The 16,662-nt window shown below is 36.9% G+C and overlaps 1 protein-coding gene and 1 long non-coding RNA gene across 4 annotated transcripts in view; one reads left to right on the top strand and one right to left on the bottom strand.

Annotated features, from left to right (window-relative positions):
• LOC141362606 (cysteine-rich motor neuron 1 protein) overlaps positions 1 to 16,662 on the top strand; it is a 150,003-nt gene that overhangs the window by 97,419 nt on the left and 35,922 nt on the right. The gene's annotated exons all lie outside the window — the stretch shown is intronic.
• LOC129423218 (uncharacterized) lies at positions 9,260 to 14,674 on the bottom strand. 2 transcript variants are annotated; one of them, XR_012368329.1, is made up of 5 exons: positions 12,772 to 14,674; positions 12,117 to 12,176; positions 11,953 to 12,043; positions 11,053 to 11,142; positions 9,260 to 10,636 (listed from the first exon to the last, which is right to left on the bottom strand). It is a non-coding gene; the product is annotated as an uncharacterized lncRNA (long non-coding RNA). The 2 variants fall into 2 exon arrangements; XR_012368328.1 differs by having other exon boundaries at positions 11,063 to 11,142; positions 12,772 to 14,672.

The raw sequence follows: 16,662 nt of genomic DNA, 5'->3' as shown, positions 1-16,662 counted from the left end.
TGCAGTTAAATGGGAGCGACTCGGTAGATTTGGTTTGTCATTAGGGGTATTTTTGGTTCCCTGATTAGCTTTGTGCGTCTTCACACATGAACTGGTGCACCTGTCACTCCCTATTCATACAGCCCCACTGCTACAAGACCCATCATTAAACTAATGTTTACCCAGAGAGGGGTTGTCATGGAGAAGAACATGATTGGCGGTTTGTGCGAGCTGTTCAGCCTAGAGACCGAAGCCGCTGTAATAGAGGTTATAAGCCTTGTGCCACAGTTTTGTTCGAAGAAGTTCGATTCTGCTTTTAGCATTAGAAGTTAATTTGCAAATACTAGCTAGTTGTCCAAATGCCTAAAATGACATATGGAAATCGAGGACTTTATTTTAGAAGAAATACATGAATTTGGACACGTCACTCTTGAGTGCTTAAACTGCTGCTCGTTCTTCCGAGATTATGTGCCTGAAAACCACATATTTCTAGGCTTAGCCGGTTAAGTGACATAACGTTTTAAGAGTTTAGCTCAGTAGAAGCATTTATTTTTTTCTCCTGTCTGTGTTTCTTTTTTTAGTGAAAGCGATGTCGGACAGGAAAGTGATATTAAGGTAGGGCTAGAATAGGAGTCACCGAGGGGCCATACACATTACATGATTGACAGGGCCCCGTAGGCACAATGCTCTCTCTTTTATACTCGCCTGTTATTTATGTCTGCTCCAACACAGTGGCCACTATCGTTCACAGATAAAGAATGGAAAACATGCACACAAAGGCGCCGTTTTGTTTTTTTAGTGTTTTGTTTTTCGACAACTTGATTTGCAGGTGTTGTGCCGTGGTTGTGATTTGCATGTCCGAGCAGTGCTGGGTCTTGGCAATGTGAGGCGCAACTGTGGAGCGGCGCGTTATCACATTATTTAGTCTGTCTCCCAGCAGCTGCAGCCAAAACAAGCTGGCCTCCAGCATAAGGGAGGGCTAGAAAACACTGGGAGGCAACTTCTGTTGGCCTGTAGGAAAGGAAGAGAAAGAAAATGCTAGTGCTTGAGACCTTCCAGACAGGCTTCCTCCACCACTGGAAAAAAAATCACCTGAAGCATTTGAAAGGATGGGAATCATAATCTCCTAACCCTTCAAATTCTATTTCTCCTTCATGCTTCAGAGTGTTTTCTTTCATTTCATGGTTGAAACTAGATGCTCGTGTCGTACAAGACTGTAGATTGTACTGTAGATAGGGTGTAGGTGTTTCTTTCAATATCGGCTCTTTGGCCCTGCAGGGTGAAATTGACTTTTTAAATTTAAAACTAAACTAAGACTACGACTTTTTAGTCTTTTCTTGGATTATGAGATTTTTTAAAGATGTGCTTTCCTGTAGATTTTTGTACAAAAGGAAAATAATTAAATTTGTAAAAAAAAATCATTGCTACATTTACATTTTTAAGTTTAATCAACAAAAAACTCATAATAGTCCACTTTCATAAAAAAATCCAATAACTTACCCCCATGTCATCCAATATGTTTATATATTTGTTCAACGAGAAGATATACTTTTTTTTTGAGGAAAACATTCCAGGATTTTACTCCATGTAGTGGAGTTTTGTGGACCTTAGCAGAAACACACCTAAAGGATTATTAGGAATACCTGTTCAATTTCTCATTAATGCAATTATCTAATCAACCAATCACATGGCAGTTGCTTCAATGCATTTAGGGGTGTGGTCCTGGTGGAGACAATCTCTTGAACTCCAAACTGAATGTCAGAATGGGAAAGAAAGGTGATTTAAGCAATTTTGGGCGTGGTTGTTGGTGCTAGACGGGGCTGGTCTCAGTATTTCACAATCTGCTCAGTTACTGGGATTGTAACGCACAACCCTTTCTAGGGTTTACAAAGAATGGTGTAAAAGGGAAAAACATCCAGTATGCGGCAGTCCTGTGGGCAAAAATGCCTTGTTGATGCTAGAGGTCAGAGGAGAATAGGCCGACTGATTCAAGCTGATAGAAGAGCAACTTTGACTAAAATAACCACTCGTTACAACTGAGGTATGCAGCAAAGCATTTGTGAAGCCACAACACGTACAACCTTGAGGCGGATTGGCTACAACAGCAGAAGAACCCACCGGGTACCACTCATCTCCACTACAAATAAGAAAAAGAGGCTACAATTTGCACAAGCTCACCAAAATTGGACAGTTGAAGACTGGAAAAATTTTGCCTGGTCTGATGAGTCTTGATTTCTGTTGAGACATTCAGATGGTAGAGTCAGAATTTGGCTTAAACAGAATGAGAACATGGATTCATCATGCCTTGTTACCACTGTGCAGGCTAGTGGTGGTGGTGTAATGGTGTGGGGGATGTTTTCTTCGCACACTTTTGGCCCCTTAGTGCCAATTGGGCATTGTTTAAATGCCACGGCCTACCTGAGCATTGTTTCTGACCATGTCCATCCCTTTATGACCAGCATGTAATCATCCTCTGATAGCTACTTCCAGCAGGATAATGCACCATGTCACAAAGCTCGAATCATTTCAAATTGGTTTCTTGAACATGACAATGAGTTCACTATACTAAAAATGGCCCCCACAGTTACCATATCTCAACCCAAAAGAGCATCTTTGGGATGTGGTGGAACTTGAGCTTCGTGCCCTGGATGTGCATCCCACAAATCTCCATCAACTGCAAGATGCTATCCTATCAATATGGGCCAACATTTCTAAAGAATGCTTTCAGCACTTTATTGAATCAATGCCACATTTTTTTTCTTCTTTAAACTTGTCGTCTTGCACTAGCAGTGTGACATGCCAGCACAACCTTACGTTTTACGTAATCATGTCGGAAGGTCATGCTTTAAATATGAAACGCAAACTGGCGGACAACTTTAAACAATAAACTGACACAAAGACATTAATTAGTATCATTCTACATACAACAAGGTCGGAACAGTTCTCTTTCTCCATACTTGTAAACACTGGAGTGGTAGTTTTGCATACGCCATGTGTGACCTTTGATGACGTAATATGTAAGGTCACAAAGCTAGTCCAAGACAAGAAGTTTTTGGTGAAAATTATGATTGTTTTGCTAGATAAGACCCTTATGCCTTGGTTGGGATCGTTTAGAGCCCTTTGAAGCTGCGTTGAAACTGCAATTTTAAACTGCTTTGAAACTGTAAACCATTGAGGTCTACTAAAGTCCACTATATGGAGAAAAATCCTGAAATGTTTTCTTCAAAAAACTTTATTTATTCTCGACTGAACAAAGAAAGACACATCTTGGATGATATTGTGGTAAGTAAATTATCAGAATTTTTTGTGAAAGTGGAATATTCCCTTTAAATGTGCGGTTTATTGTTGCTATAAATTATAAAAAAAAAGGTTCAATTAGCTTAATATATTTTAACTTTATTTTTATAATTTATAGCAACTCCTCACTGGTCATGAAAGTGGAAATAAATTTAAATTTTAAAAGTACAAATTTAGCGGAAATTTAAACAACCAGATATTACAAAAAAAAAAACATTATTTTGTTTTGCTTTTGAAATTTCCTTTTTAGTTTGATTTCCCACAGTATGGGGATATACTCCCATGTTTACTATGCAAAGCTTTCTGCCCAGTCCACCCAGATGTTTTATGGAGAATTTATGTGTGGTTTTCCATAAAAAAAAACATCACCCTTAGCTCCTCTAATAATGAGTTACAGGGTGGAAATTGGTCATGTAAAACTAAATTATGGCTATTTTGGGTGCATTAAACCTTTACTATCAATAAAAGTGGCTTTGTGGCTAAAACATAAAATACTATGACAAAAGTATGCAATTTAAAGACACAGAGACTCTCGGTGTGGTGCCTGTAACGCCACATGCGCACACCAGACTGTGTTAAATCTCAAAACACAGACCTTAAGTGAGAAAAATATGTTTAAGTTGAACTTTGTGACTAAAGGCGTGAGATTATGCAAATTCTCAGCATTTAGGTTCTGAACTGTAATAGATTATTATTTGCCCTTCGGTGCTCTGTGAACTGTAAGACCATAAGAAAAGTGAAGGTGTTTTATGCACCAGATGGAGAATTTTACTGCTCTTCACAAAGCAGTCAAACACTTAGTGTTAGATATATATGGGCTTTTACTTCTCTTCCTTTATCTTTTGGGTAAAGGATAGACTCTCTGTGGATATGTGTGTGTGTAATTTGTCTGTTTTCAGCAATTCATGAGAGAGCACGTGTAATAGCTACTCTCAATTTGTGTCATCACTGTTCGCCCATATAGATGTTTTAAAGGCTGGGCAGGTATATAGATTACATAGTTGACTTTTGCCACTTACTTCATTTCACAAAGACTCTACTAGTGCAGTCATGCTCTCGAACAATTCAGGTGGGACCAGTTAACAGCTGTTGGCCTCAAGACCTCAGAGGGGAGTCGACCCGTTGGATCAGTCAGGAAGCATAGAAAACTAGGCTTTGGCGTCTCTGGGTAGTGTTTCCATGGTTACCAACCTCTTTCATTAATTTAAACCGAGGTGTGGTGGCTCAAGAAGAGAGAGAATCTACTGGGTGGTTTTGTATTTGGTAATGCTCGTACGCAATGCTCTTAAGTTGGTGAAATCATTAGCTTATGGGCCACACAGAATCGGCAAGCCTGTGCTGATTTTAAAGGGAGTTCTGCAGATTAGATTTAAACGAGCGTTAAATGGGTTAATTTGTAAGTATTGTCTACAGTTGAGGTCATATGTTTGCATATTACTTGCAAAATATGCAACATATTTCACACAACATATAGACCACACAACACAAGATAATAACTGAATTTACAAAAATACACGTTTACACTTAAATCTCAATACTGTATGATGTTTTCTTTACAATCAACATTTTGGTGTTTTAAAGGGAATGGCAGATGATTGGTTTAGTGCATGTTACGCCCAAAACACACCCTTACTCATTAAAGGGGACATATCATGAAAATCTGACTTTCTCCATCTTTAAGTGCTATAATTGGTTCCCCAGTGCTTGTTTCAACTTAGAATATGTGAAAAAGATCAACCCAGTAACTTAGTTTTGGTAAACCATTCTCTGCAAGCATGTGAAAATATAAGTAATTGTAATTTGGCTCCCCCTGTGATGTCAGAAGGGGATAATACCGACCCTTAATCTGCACTATCCAACCACAACACTGCCATTTAGTGCATGCTATAATGAATATCTAAATTGTATATTGAGCTAAAACTTCACATGTACTCTGGGGACACCTAAGATTTATTTTACATCTTGTGAAATGTCCCCTTTAAGAGAATAGGTGCGCCTAATGCCGACTGTTTTTACGCCGTTACACTATCAAAAGTAAATTGGTACACACCCTAAGTGCACCTACGCCATGCTCTTCAGACCCATATCATTAAAATAGGGCCCCACCGACTTTCTATTGCCACTGCTTCACTGGTGTGTGAAGTCCATTTTAAAGGTGTTTTTCAATTTTTTGTCCTGAATTTAATTATAACCTGCAACAGTCAGTTGGCAAAATCATTAGTGGTGTTGGATTCCTGCCTTTGGGCCCAGTGGGTTGTCAGTCATGGCACTGTGTCTGTGCCCCTTGGCGAAATTGTTCACAGTATCATTCAGACTCAACTGTGTTTCAATTAAGACTTGGGGAAAACCGGTGCAGATATCAGTTATAAACTTACCGGGTCACTATTCATGCATATACATTTATGCATAAAATCTAGGGTGACCATACGTGCCATTCTTCCCGGACGCGTCCTGGCCAGGATTTCGGTGCGTCTTCTGGAAGTCGTATTTGTTGACTGCATACGCCATTCAGTTAAAAACATAAGACATACAATCGTGGTTTCATTCTTACCTTAAAATATAACGGTTGCTTTATAATAATAATTATAATCCTCTATGACGTATGCGGTCCACAAATACGACTACTGGAAGACGCACCCGAAATCAAACGTATGGTCACCCTAATAAAATCTATGCTAAAAAAAGTTTGTGCTTAGATTTTTTTAAATGTAAAAAAGCCAGCTTAACCACTAAAAACTGTAAACTTCTGGTTTCTCTCGCTCTCTCTTTCATGGGAAAGTTTGTATCAAAACCTTTTCTGCACACCCAAATTGAAATGCTTGTACATGACAACTATGTATACTATCTTATAGATAGAATTTCTTGCCCAATTAAAACTGCTTGTTTGGGCTGGTTTAACAGCATGTGTAACAGCAAGAAAAATTGGGGGTCATGCCATCCTGGCACAACCCAGACCATCTAAAGTTTTTACAAAAGGTTAAATCAGCATTTTTTCCATTACAGAACCATTATAGTATTACAGCTGTGAAAAGACATTACGAATATTAAACAGAACACATTCAAGTTCAAATCCCAACCCCTAATGCCAGAGGATTTCGGAATAAGTCCAAAGTCAAAGCTTTTCCCATAAAACTACGAAGGAATTCGCTACAGTTGGGTAATGCGTCGTGATGAGTAAAGTCACCAAATCAAGGCAGCCAGGAGGTTGAGAAAGAAGCCACCAGCTCATGCCTAAAAACTTTGCATATTTGTTAAAACATCCTGCTTGTGGTAAAAGAGGGATAAACTCTGAAGACACCAGCTTTCTGTGTGCCCGAGCCACCTGTTTACACAGCAGCACATATGATTTGCCCTTCAAAACCAGAAATGCGTCAGGAAACACTCTCTATAGTTTTTCTTTACTCGTAAGGCATATCAACCAACAAAGCAAATGGGGCATGCTCTCTGTTCTCCAACAAGTCTCTTGTTGCATCCAGGCAGCTCAGGTCAGGCTTTATCTTGAAAACAAATGAGATTCAACAGACGGGGTTTAAAGCTGGGGTTTTACATAAACCCTGACAATCAATGAGACCAAACAAAGAAAGTGCATGCCCCTATGCTCACATGGGGTTACGTGCCCGGGTCACATCTAATAGGCTCTAAATGCTAAAATTAAATGTGATATGGACACTTATCTCATTTTTAAAGAATTGGACCAGCACACCGAACATCTGTGAAGGTCAAGATGCTGACGTAACTATCACTCACGCCCCTGCTAATGATTCACCAATGCCACATCACGTCACCGAGCCCTGGCCGCACCGTATCGCCTGTGGCTCATTAGAAACACTCCCATTAATCATTAACATGTGATTAAGATGTGTGTTTATGCAATTAGGAACCAAAAGTTATTATGGTCCAGATTGGAGTTAAACGTGGCATCTCCAAAGTGTAGCTCCAAAGGATCATATAGAAAGAGGAAGTTTATTCACGATCGCAAACACAACACAAAGGATACATATAAATTACTGCTTACCTCACTCTTTTCACCACTTCAACCCCTCCTGTTTTCCCTAATTAGGTCCAGAGAGGAAATTTACAGCTTTAGTCGAGTCTCAAGTGTGAGCCAAACCTGTATCCCCTAATGCTCGCATAGATTATATGAACGTAAACTTGTGAACATTTCAGTTTTGTTTACACTCTAATGCTAATAGTAGTTATTTGAATTGGTGAATATATAGGATGGGTTAAGGAATGGGTATGCGATTGGGTTTGGGAATATTTGTATACTTCAGTTGCAGGTAATGTTTTAGCAAAAGTAATCCCTTGAAACCATTTGGTCCTTAACTACATTTCACATTCAAGCCATTCTGTGTCCGCCGAGTGTGCGATAAACAGCCTGTTAACAGCTCAGGGTCCTTCTGCTCATCTCTCAGAAATATCATTACGAAAACCCGTTAGTCACTTGACACATTAAGCTTATAGAAAGCCGTCTGTTAATAAACATCTGTACGACTCCATCTGTATGTTTTCGATATCTTTTTGTACAGCGTGTTATTATACGTTAGCTTCTGCTGCCTATTGGCAGGGGGTTAATGTTAGTACTTTCATTGCTTTTTAAGAGTTTTCTCTCCACTTTTATACTGTGGTTTATAAGCAGTTCTCTCCAATTAGTTTATACCTTCTACAGCAGTATCAGGAGAACAACAGAACCAGTCAGACAAAAACAGCTTTGATTTGAAAACCGAGCAAATCCACACAGTCCTCTGTGGAGACTGTCTAGTGTCACAACTTCAATGTTGCCACACCAGATTAGCGGATAATTCATTGAGCCTCAACTAATTGACGAAATTAGTCACCGGAATCAAAAACCTTTGCAGCACTGGCTGATCTTTCAGCAGTTAAGCATGTAGGGATCAATTCCCACGTGACTCTGGGTGAGTTTTGTGGACTCCAGGTTACCAATAATTCTTTTATTGGATTGCTTTGAAATTCTGCCACAAAGAATTGCATGGAATGTTCCAAGGCCTTATGCTGTATTTGTCGCAGGCTGAAGGTTCTGCATTACGACTGCAATCCTTCAGCTATGTTCTGAACAGACGTGCGCTCAAGGATGTTTTCGGCGTCATTCAATATAACCGCAAGAAGGGAAAGTGGTTTTCGCTCATTATATCGTTTTAATATAACTGACCTATTTGTACAGGTTTGGGAGATAGTTGTCAAACTTTTTACTCCAATAGAATATTTTTGTGTAGTTTTTACATTTTTTACAAAGTAGTGGTATTAGCTATGCTGTTTTGCATGCCGTTCTTAAAGGCGTATGTTAAACGAGGGGTTTTCAAACTGTGGGTCGGGACCCACTTGTGGGTCGCACAGTGGGATATGGTGGGTCGTACAAAGTTAGCAAGCTGCTGAAACGTTTGCTCAGGTTTCGCTGTTTTTAAGTCACATTTTTGCACTATGCACTTTAATAAATAAATTTTGTACACTGCATGAAAAGAGGTGTATCCGTACTAGGAAACTCCTGTAAACACCACTGATTTTCGGAAGTATCTACTAGTTCCACTGAGGGTAAACTACTAATTCCACCAAGTTAGGAAACTCCCGTAATGATACCAATTCGGATGTATCTTGCTGAGGGGATATCCCCGTGGAATATGCAGCCATTTGTTGCCATGGCAAGTAATCCCATTGAAGATTTTGGCAGGGGCCACTTTCACACCTACAGAGGTACTGGAATTTCACACCTGTGCACAATTCTAGTGTCCCCATTGGTGTTTAATCTCAACACTGATTGGTTGCTTTTAAAACCCTGACAACTATTGGGACACAACTTTGAAACTTTCCAGTTGAGATGATTTGATTGGTTACACTTTGTTTTAAGCCCAACCCAAGCCCTCATAGCTTAGTGACTTGATTGGTTATTTGGCTGCTATGCAGATAGACTACAACCCCCCCCCCTCCCAACTATATACTACTATACATCCCCAAACCCCTTAAAAAAATAAAAACTTGAATTGAGCTTGAAATGTTTATTTAATAAAAAAAACTGAACAATCCACAATTGTCACAATCACAAAATAATATAATACACAAATATTAAAAGTTGCATACATAAACAATACAATTTAAACTCATAAATATACAGACAGAGAAAGCAATATTAGAGTAAAATAAAACTAAATAAAAGCAACAATGAAAACTACATTTAAAGCAGTACAATGTAATGTAGCAGTGGCGGCTCGTGACTGCTCATCCGAGGGTTGCAAATTCAAAATAAGTGTTCGGAGTGTCATGTGTGTTGCTTGTGTTTTTAAAATATGTGTTTGTTGCTTCATGTAAACCACGTGCATCACGTGTTTAGTCAAAACACGTGATGCACATACACACACTCGACATGCAGAACACATATTTTGAAATTGGGAACCACACAAATGATGGGCTATATACATGTTGTGACAAACTTCGCATCGAGTGCTCACAAAAAAAGAAGTCACCAGCTGCCACTGTAATGTAGTAAATATCTAAATAAAATGAACAACAACTATATTGATCTTGCTCTTAAGAAATCAGTCCTACACTGCAAAAAATGACTCTTACATAGTATTTTTGTCTTGTTTTCAGTAGAAATATTTAAATTAAAATGCTTTTTCTTGAGGAACAAAATGACCCAAGAAAATAAGTCTATAATATAAATAAAATACACACATTAAGTGAATTTGTGCTTAAAACAAGCAAAAATATCTGCCAATAGTGTGATTAAAAAATGTTAAGTTTTCTTTTTTCTTAAAAACTTAATTAAAACACAATTTTCTCACCCCATTGTGTTAGATATTTTTTCTTGTTTAGGCACAAATTATCTTAAATTGTATATTTTTGTCTAAAAACTAAAAATATTTTCTAAGGTAATTTTGCTCATCAAGAAAATACATCTTGATTTAAGAATGTTTAGTTTTTCTACTGAAAACAAGATAAAAAGTGTTAGAAAGTGATGTTTTGCAGTGTAGAATCAAGCTCTGTCTTGGAATTATTCAAACATTTCTCACTGTAACACTGTAATTTCTCACATTTAAGAAAACATTGCATTAAACCATTCAAGTTTTAAAACACATAGATTTGAGTACTGTGAACTTAAACAAATTGAGTCACATGCAGTTAAGCACTTATATTTAAGTTCACACTACCTAAATATAAGTGCATAATTGCACAAGACTTAAGTTCACAGTACTCAAATGTATGTTTTTTAAAACTTAATGGTTTATGGCAACCGATTTCCTTAAATGGTTTGAGTTAACTGTTAGGTTTTACATTGTAAAGCATATACTTGTCAGCAAAGGTAACGTTGATGCACCCTCATCTGGACAGACATCTCTTTAGAGCCCTTTGGAAATATAAAAGTACATATAAGTATTTGGCATAATACTAATACACATATACATATACAGATACACACACACACGACAAATCAAATGACATAAAGTTGTACATTTTAGAAAGGTTACATTAAACTGTACAAAGATACAACAATATGGGGCGGTTTCCCGGACAGGGATTAGACTAGTCCTAGACTAAAACAGTTTTAAGAGCTGTCCAAACTGAAAACAACTTGCACTGACATATCTTAAAATACATCAGGGCCCTTTGTTTTGCCTCAAAATACACACAGGTAATGTTTTTAGTACGGCATATTTGTTAAAACTAGTTATATTTCCTAATTAAACTAAGGCCTAGTCCTAGATTAAGCTAATCCCTGTCCGGGAAACCGCCCCTATATGATCAAAAAACTTCATAACGTACATCTTCTTACTTGATTTTCTGTGTTGATGTCCTCAGAGTCTCTGTGACGTTCTGCAGCGTCATTACAGTAGGCTACTTCAATATAGTTGTCTATCAAACACAGAATAAAAATAGAATCACATACATCATAACACATCTATTTACTATTTAAAGGAATAGTCTACTCATTTTCAATATTAAAATATGTTATTACCTTAACTAAGAATTGTTGATACATCCCTCTATCATCTGTGTACGTGCACGTAAGCGCTGGAGCGCGCTGCGACACTTCGATAGCATTTAGCTTAGCCCCATTCATTCAATGGTACCAATCAGAGATAAAGTTAGAAGTGAAACACATCAACATTTTTCCTATTTAAGATGAGTAGTTATACGAGCAAGTTTGGTGGTACAAAATAAAACGTAGCAACAAGCGGATTTAAAAGAGGAACTATATTTTATGGCGTAATAGCACTTTTGGGAGTACTTCGACTTGCCGGAAAAGTCAGCTCCCCTTCTCACTCTCATAATGGGAGAGGGAGGGTGTTACTGCGCCGAGTCGAAGTACTCCCAAAAGTGTTATTACACCATAAAATATAGTTCCTCTTTTAAATCCGCTTAGAAAAGCGCTACGTTTTATTTTGTACCACCAAACTTGCTCATAACTACTCGTCTTAAATAGAAAAAACGTTGATATGTTTGGTCACTTCTAACTTTATCTCTAAATGGTACCATTGAATGAATGGGGCTAAGCTAAATGCTATCGAAGCGTCGCAGCGCGCTCCAGCGCTTACGTGCATGCACACAGATGATAGAGGGATGTATCAACAATTCTTAGTTAAGGTAACATATTTTAATATTGAAAATGAGTAGACTATTCCTTTAACCTCTTTGATTGAATAATTTCATTATTAAACTTACATCATTTTGGCCAGATTGCAGTGACATCAATTTCTTCAGTGTCTGGATCAGTCTGATGTTTTAGCTTCCACTGTTACTTCATTATATTTCTCTGTCAAACACAGAATTAAAAATCAAAATCACATACATCACAACACATCTGTTTACTATTTAACCTGTTTTACATCATCTTTACCCAGAAACCTCTTCAGCGTCCACAAAGTTGACCACAGTGTACATGAACTCTGTAAACACAAACATGGATAGACTTCATATTTAAAAAGATGAAGAACAGCAAACATATTACGTTAAAATATATTATGACTCCAAGCTTCTTTACAATTAGCATCTAGGTTCTCTCAAAGTGAAGCTGGCTTTGTTACAAATCAATATAAAGCTATTAAAACCATCTTGAAAAATAAGCAGCATCTACCAGAACTAAAGCAATGAGCTTTTAAACAACAAAAGATCGTCTGTGTATGTATCATTTAAAATAGCAGAGAGACACTTGCTAGCTGCTAACATTTCCAACACACAAGTTACTGTTGTTTTGTTTGTTTTAAGCAAAGAACGTCTCATCTTGGCTTCTTTAAAGTTTTGTTTTAAAAAAATTAAACATCGAATTGATTCTTTTAACAGCCCGGTTTGAATGTTACTTCGCGTATTTTTAACCTCATGTTTACCGCTGTGTACCATGTATACCCTTAATGTTTTACTGTTTGTGTTTAAATTCAAACAGTTCTAGTGTAAAGACAAAAACGAATCACAGTAAATAACATAATATGAACAAATAGGCAACCGATCAGCGCGATGCAGACAAACTAATAAAATCAAACTTACCTTACTGTTGATGAGCAAGCAACGGTTCGCGATTTTGAATTTTCCCGTCAAGCCCATAGGTCGAGCGATCGCACCTGAAGGGTGGGGGCAGATGAGTGGGTGCAGGTGCATTCTGGGAAATGTAGTCCTTTTCTTTGGCGTTGTCACTGCTGTAGCATATGCTGCTGTAGATGTAAACTACGATTTCCAAGGTGCATTGGATGCACTACAATCATTCCAGCCCATGTTAGATTGATCCTCTGCTCGCACTTTATTATATACGTTTATATAATCCGCGTTTTCACACTATGCATTGTTCTTTATACTTGGTCATTAATAAAAAATAAAAAATATATCTATAAAGTTTATAACGTTGACAAAACATGTTTAGTTGACAAACATGTTAACAGTTATTTTGAATGATGCTCAGATTTTCTTAAATATAAAATCTTTGTGAATCAGCACTTACTTGATGAAATACAAAACTCTTTAAACATGCCTCAGGAATTATCTCTGGGTTTAGTGGATTAACTGCTAATCATTGGAAACATTTAACGTATACCTAAATGAATTCTTACTTAAATATAAGTAAATATAAACTAATGCTGAGTTAAGACATGTAACTTACTGAATTTAATTACAACATGAACTCAAATTAATTTATTGTAAATGAATGCATTAACTAACAATGAAAAACATGTCATGTTAATGATGACTCTTCATTAGTTTATGATATGCATTAGTTCATGTTAAAGTAAAAATACAGGTATGTCTTTTATCACTGTGATATATGGACCCTTATTATATTATAAAGTCCCCATTTTTATTTAAATTGATTGATTGAAGACAAACATGATAATATGTGGTCTGACTTTGTACAAGCATGCATTATCATATGCTAAAAGTTACCTCCTCAGATAGACTACACATTGATTGGTGCCCGAACATTTTCCTTACAAGGGCCAAACCTGACTGAGGGCCGTGGGCCAAAAGTAAATGGTGTTGTGTTATATTAAAATTAAAGTTGCTCTGATAACCCCTAATTTATAATTTTCTAATATTTTAAAAATAAATAAGCAAACATTACTCTGTTTATGCCTAACTAATGCAGTTTTATGTCCCAAAGCTTTTTGTAAAAAAAAAAAGAAATAATTTTGCCAATCAATTTTAAATATCCTTTTCTCTGTGTGCCACTGCCAAAACCTCTTCATTTTTAGCCTGTAGTACCCGAGTTCATTAAGTTTCGTGATGCATTTTATACACCTTCAAGTATGCATGAAACATAAAAAAATTCACTTTAATCCCTTGCATTTAATATTAATTTACATTTTTGTAATGTAAAAATACAACAAAAAATGATAAATTTTAGAAAATGTTTAATTAAAAATATGAACATCTGCGTCAATGACTTTTATTCTTGTTCCTTATCTCACGTGGCATGATTGGCCAAATTAAAGATCTATTGTGGGCCAACTTTGGGCACCTCTGGATTAGAAGTACAGTAGCTGACAGGTATCTGCAGATATGTTTACCCAAGTTTGTCAGTCAGTATCACCGAACATGTTTTGCATTCACATGTGAAAGACTGTTTTTTAGATTATGGACCTGTCTATTGATATTTTTGTTTCTATTTTAAAAGATTTAATGAAATGTTAGGGTAGAATTATAATAACAATAGAAACAGTGAACTTCAAATCATGAGACATCAGCAAAATCAAGCAGCTTTACATTTCACTGACTAATTTATCAACATCCTAGCTAGCAAAAATGTGTTACATGATGTCATTTGAACGGCTTCTTTTAAACGATGTATGCAGCATTGAGAGAAACGTGCACAATATTCTGACCTAGGGCAGTTCAAGACATGTTTTCAAAGTGTTGGAAATATATATTCTGAAATAACATTTGTTGCATTTCTCTTGAGTCAGAGACATAATTGTCACACATTAAAATTGTAATTGTGTCCATTGAATATTAGTTATTTTGAAGGATGCTAAGTTTCTTAAATAGACTAATTAAATTATATTTATAATAAACGTATTTAGAAAACAGTTTTTAAGTACCACAATACTGTATGTGCTGTCTTAAAGAGACATGGTTAACCCCCCACCCCACCCCACTCAGCTCTGAAAACAAAGAAGACACCTCTACCTGTGGGTCATTAACATATAAAAAGCCCTTCACATCTCACACCCACCTCTCCTCACAACCAGCTGTAAGGATTCCTGGAAACTTCCACCAGTTCCTATATACATCCACAAACGTAAAGTTTCTGGATGTTTCACAAGTTTACTTTGGTGTATTACCTTTCCAAGCACTCTGCCTCAAAAATCTGGCAAACCTAAAGTTTAGCAGGGATTTCCCATCCCGTATTTGTCCGTATACAGCTCTTTTCATGCAGTGGTACTTTCTAGACCTTTTGAGTCTTCCTGGATTCAGTGTGCGGTCAGCCATCTTTCTAACTCATTCTACATACCCTTTTTGGCTCTACGCACCTGAAGAGAAATATATAGTTAATTGCGAGCGCAACAATTTTTTCCTATTCCGATATGATAAACCATAAATTATTTTGAAATTTAAATTAAACTTTATTAATAAAATGGCAAAGAAAATAAAAACTACTCAATTATAAAAGGGGTAAAATTTTTATTTTTCTCCATGTTGTTGGGTCCTGGGAAAGATTGTACGTATTTGAGTGGGACAAAACATAAAAAGTTTGGGAACCACTGTGTTAAAATATATACAGCGGGGAAAATAAGTATTTGACACACAATAAGATTACGAGAGAGTTCTTGGCTTTTACCCATCATGAAGTCTTTCCTGGGTGCTTCCTGGGTGCTTCCTGGGTAATGAGAAGCCTTTATTGGCCATCAATTAGGACTAAAGCAGCTGATATCAATTAGTACTGATAGGGGGCAGGGTTTCTCTCTCAATACTGACAGGTTTTAGGTGATCGCCTGGCTTTCAATGCCATTTTACATCTTGTTCTCTTCATGTGTTCAATATTATTCCCTGTGTCATTTCACTTCACTTTATTTATTATGACTCAACTTGTATACTTAAATGTTCTGATTTCTTTGTATGAATTCAATATTTGGCTTGATGGCTACATCTGGTGGAAATTTTGTGTCAATAGCCCACTTAGAAATACCCTTACTGATAAAAATGCTGATGTGTCAAATACTTATTTTCCTCACAGGTTAAAGGGACACTCCACTTTTTTTGAAAATATACTCATATTCCGGCCCCCTAGAGTTAAACACTTGATTTTTACCGTTTTGAAATCCATTCAGCTGATCTCCGGATCTGGCGATACCACTTTTAACATAGCTTCACATAATCCATTAAATCTGATTAGACCATTAGCAGCGCGTAAAAAAATAACCAAAGAGTTATGATATAACTTGACTCTTCAGTATTTACATCGTGTACTAAGACTGACAGAAAATTAAAAGTTGCGATTTTCTAGGCCGATATGGCTAGAAACTATACTCTCATTCTAGCGTAATAATCAAGGAATGTATAGTTCCTAGCCATATCGCCTAGAAAATTGCAACTTTAAATTTTCCGTCAGTCTTAGTACACGATGTAACTACAGAAGAGTCAAGTTTTAAATAGGAAAAATATCGAAATCCTTTGGTTATTTTTAGCGCGCTGCTAATGGTCTAATCAGATTCAATGGATTATGCTAAGCTATGCTAATAGTGGAACCACCAGTTCAGCTTAATGGATTCCAAAACGGTAAAAATCAAATATAGGGAAGCTGGAAAATTAGTATATATTTTTTTTTATGTGGAGTGTCTCTTTAAGTTGTCACAGTGGAGAGACTATGATAAATGAACCTGTCTTGTCAGATAGACACAGTATAAAATCTGTATACAGTCACTCAGTACAGGTACTGTGTATAGTTGA

The sequence above is a fragment of the Misgurnus anguillicaudatus genome, unplaced genomic scaffold (genome assembly GCF_027580225.2).
Source record: "Misgurnus anguillicaudatus unplaced genomic scaffold, ASM2758022v2 HiC_scaffold_28, whole genome shotgun sequence".
NCBI classification, from domain to species: Eukaryota; Metazoa; Chordata; class Actinopteri; order Cypriniformes; family Cobitidae; genus Misgurnus; species Misgurnus anguillicaudatus.
Note: the sequence above shows the minus strand (reverse complement) of the source record. Positions and strands in the feature narration are given on the sequence as shown.